The sequence below is a fragment of the Bufo bufo genome, chromosome 4 (genome assembly GCF_905171765.1).
Source record: "Bufo bufo chromosome 4, aBufBuf1.1, whole genome shotgun sequence".
In the NCBI taxonomy this organism is placed as follows: domain Eukaryota; kingdom Metazoa; phylum Chordata; class Amphibia; order Anura; family Bufonidae; genus Bufo; species Bufo bufo.
This window is the reverse complement of record NC_053392.1, coordinates 46,453,778-46,457,962: the sequence shown is the minus strand read 5'-3', so window position 1 is coordinate 46,457,962 and position 4,185 is coordinate 46,453,778. Positions and strand designations below refer to the sequence as shown.

The window sequence follows — 4,185 nt, the reverse complement described above, 5'->3', positions numbered from 1 at the left end:
TCAGCAGTCCATTAACCATACTTTCTGCAGAAGATCAATCTGTCCCTGATGTTTTTTTTGGAGAGAAGTGGCTTCTTTGCTGGCCTTCTTGACACCAGGCCATCTTCCAAAAGTCTTTGCCTCACTGTGTGTGCAGATGCGCTCACACCTGCCTGCTGCCATTCCTGAGCAAGCTCTGCACTGGTGGCACTCCGATCCCGCAGCTGAATCCTCTTTAGGAGGCGATCCTGGCGCTTGCTGGACTTTCTTGGATGCCCTGAAGCCTTCTTAACAAGAATTGAACCTCTTTCCTTGAAGTTCTAGATGATCCTATAAATTGTTGATTGAGGTGCAATCTTAGTAGCCACAATATCCTTGCCTGTGAAGCCATTTTTATGCAACGCAATGATGGCTGCACACGTTTCTTTGCAGGTCACCATGGTTAACAATGGAAGAACAATGATTTCAAGCATCACCCTCCTTTTAACATGTCAAGTCTGCCATTTTAACCCAATCAGCCTGACATAATGATCTCCAGCCTTGTGCTCGTCAACATTCTCACCTGAGTTAACAAGACGATTACTGAAATGATCTCAGCAGGTCCTTTAATGACAGCAATGAAATGCAGTGGAAAGGTTTTTTTGGGATTAAGTTAATTTTCATGGCAAAGAAGGACTATGCAATTCATCTGATCACTCTTCATAACATTCTGGAGTATATGCAAATTGCTATTATAAAAACTTAAGCAGCAACTTTTCCAATTTCCAATATTTATGTAATTCTCAAAACTTTTGGCAACGACTGTAGTTGGAAGCTACAAAAAAAATCAAAATGGGATGGAATTAGAAAAAATACCTGCAAATCTGCCACAGTTTTTTTGGTTTCCTTTTTACGGCGTTCCTTATGTAGTAAAACTGACCTGTCTCCTTCACTTTCTGGATCTGTAAGATTACAGAGATACCACATTTGTATTTATTTTTTTTCTTGTGAAAATAAACTAATTTTTGCTTTGCATCACCATATTCTGACCTCCACAACTTATTTTTATATTTACAGGAGCTGTGGGAGGGCTTATTTTTTTGCAGGGCCATCTGTACTGTTTAGTTATTCTATTAACAGCAGACACCCCGCCCTTCCACTGTATATGGTAAAATGGTTAAAATAAGCCAGCATAAACTTAGCCCCAATGTTCCCTTAGCAAGGGTTGCCAGCTACAGATGGCTCACACATAGTTGGTAGCTACAGGTGGTGTCCAGGTTTTTAATCTCCATGTTTGTCAGTTATTGAAGAGGTGGGGCTCAGGCAGTGCTTTTATGTGGAGCTGAGGAGAAGACTGTCTCTATTTTAAGCATTTGCACTATTTGCACCATGGATAAAGTGGCCTAGGTCAAATAATCCGATGCCTCATCACAGCTGCTTTCAGGTCTAACTCAATGCCGTATTTTCGGGCGTGCAGTGCAGTCTACAATATTCTGTCTCAAGTTGATAGCTCTTTGGTTTCATACATGTAGGTGGATGGCAAATAGATATTACATGTGTCTAACTTCTTGTTTGTAGTCCAGGGAAACTGGCGATTGTCAACACAGGTATTAGTGAAGACGAGGATTGATGTCTGGAATTTATCTGAACCTTTTACAGAACATTTTATATTATTTTCTTCCTGTGCAGTTTCCTGAGGGGGGCCACTAATTCTGGAGGTGACTGTAACTATCTGTAATCTAGTGCTGTATTTCCCAACAAGGCAGATGTTACTGAAAAACCATCATAAAATCTACTACAATATTTATGGTAGTGTGTTGCTCCAGGGTAACAGAGCCGATCGGCAGGGGGCTGGACCCCCACCAATCAGCTAGCGAAGGCTGGACAGACCCTTTAACACCAAGAAAACACCTTGTATGAAGGTAAGAGGTATTTTGTGATGCACTTTGGTATTTAGTTCTGCTGAGTCAGGATATTGTTGTCAGGATAAGGGCTACCGTCACACTCAAACCCCTGAACTGCTTGGAACCACTATCCCTATCTACTTGCACGATCACACAAGACAGTGACCCTACAACTAGACAGTCCCTATACTGCAATACGTGAAGGATGGCACACAAACAGGGATAAACAAACAAAGAGACAACAAAAGAGTCGTCTTACGCCAAACCAGAAAACCAAACCACGTCAAAGGGACAGAACCAGGAGATCAATATGATGCCAAAACCATAGTCACAAAGCCAAATCCAGGAATCCACAGCCAGGGGAGTCTGTCAGTACGGTGGGTGGACCTGCCTTCCTCACGCCCTGACGTTCGAGAGCCCTGGTGCACCTGCCCATTGGGGGCTCTGACGTCAGTGCCAGGGGATGTAGCTCAGTGGTAGAGCGCATGCTTCGCATGTATGAGGCCCCGGGTTCAATCCCCGGCATCTCCATGTTTTAAACAAATAAGCTAATCATATGAGAGAGTTAAACACAACTCAGATCTGCCAATCCTGATAATGGTAGACCCAGAGCGCAAACGATTCAATGGGTTTGCCTCACAGCCGCCATGCAGTGGAAAACAAAAATTAACCAATGTTGCAAACAGACAAAATGGAAGAATAAATTGGTATAAAAGGCAAAAGATGCTCAAAACCCCAAATGCTGTTGTGCATTTCTACCCTGCCCATGTGATCCGTTGCTAACAGCAATCCCCAGCAAAAAATGCATACAATGGAGGATGCCGGCAGCGGACCACATGTACCACAAAAACATCCTAAACAGGTCTTAAAAGCAGAAAATGCTCAAAACCCTGTATGTTGTTGCGCATTTCTAATCGGGGGAGCAAATCCTGCACATGTGAATTGTTGCTAACGGCATTCCCCAGCAAAAAAATGCATACAATGGAGGATGCCAGCAACGGACCATATGTAAGGCGGATGTGGCTATAAAATAACGAAAATCGCTGAAAAATGGTGCACTACAATGATAAATGCAATTAAAAATATATGGCTAAACCCTCACACTGATATTAAAATGAGACTTTCGCCAATGTATTCTTATATCAAGAACATACCAGAGCCCGCGCTAAAGGGACTGTAGGAAGGCGCAAGGGTCCGTCATTGACGGAAGGTACGTGTCACCGAGGTTCCTGGCCTCAGTGAGATAAGAACCGGTAATTTTGTGTGTCAGTGGCAGCTAGTGCTCGCTGACACTGTTTTACTTAGTGTGGCTGTAAAGCCAATCCGGGCCGATTCTTATTGGGAGCAGCCAAAGAGCAGGGTGGGTGGCTGTTCCCCACGTCCAGGCCAGGTTTTGGGCTGGGAATAAAAACCCAGCCAGCAGTCACAGATGTTTGTGGATTACCCTGCATTTTCATAGTGGATCTGTGAAGCACTGTGGTATTTGGGTTCCAACCAGTTGGTAGCGTGCTGGAGAGCCGCACGCTGAAAATCAGGCGCCCTAAAGCCTGCGGTGGACGGCTGTGGATTGCCCTGGGCAAAACAGTTCGCCAGGTGACATGTTTGTGCTGTGGACTTTATGTGGTGTGAATCAACACCAGGACTCTGCACAGTGTTATTTTTGCTTTTTGTGTGAATAAACACAGAACTTTTGCTCTATTACCGTGTTCTTGCCTCTGTACTGCGTCCGCTTACCCTGCCTACCAGAGCAAATCCCTACAATTGGTGGAGGATGCGGGCAAGCGCAGTGAGGCTGGCGTGAACGCCGAAATATTTTTGGTTTGCATTTTTGGGCACGGTTGTATGTCAGTTATCAAGCCAGCTAAATTCAAACCTGTGTCACATGACAAAGTGAAGGCCCTGATGAAAACTAATTTGCAGCAACGAGAGACTAACTGTCACGGATGGTGTTGCAGAAAGCTGGAACTTATAAATAAACATCCGACTGGCTTGATCCCAAACTAAGGAGCATATGGGTGAGCCCTATAAAACCCCTAGAGCTCTCCCTGACTGCTATGCCCATGCAAAGGTTTTGTGGTAGACAATTGCATGCCCGCGTACCTCATACTGTGTGACACCTGAAAACCCTATACTAGTGAGGGGACACGACCACCGGCTCCCTGCACTTAATATGGACGGAGTCAGGGTCACCTAGAATCAAGCCAGCAAGGAAACACAAATAAAGGAAAAACACTTATCTGAGGAATCAGTAGTAGCAGTCTCCAGCAGTGAACAACTCATCCAGGAAGAAGTATAAACCGCAAAGTGAGGCAGTATGGGAGGG

At 44.6% G+C, this 4,185-nt stretch overlaps 1 non-coding gene across 1 annotated transcript; it reads left to right on the top strand.

Annotated features, from left to right (window-relative positions):
* The first annotated feature begins 2,321 nt into the window (after positions 1-2,321).
* On the top strand, positions 2,322-2,393 carry TRNAA-CGC. Its single transcript has one exon. It is a non-coding gene; the product is annotated as a tRNA-Ala (tRNA).
* The last annotated feature ends 1,792 nt before the right edge of the window (positions 2,394-4,185 follow it).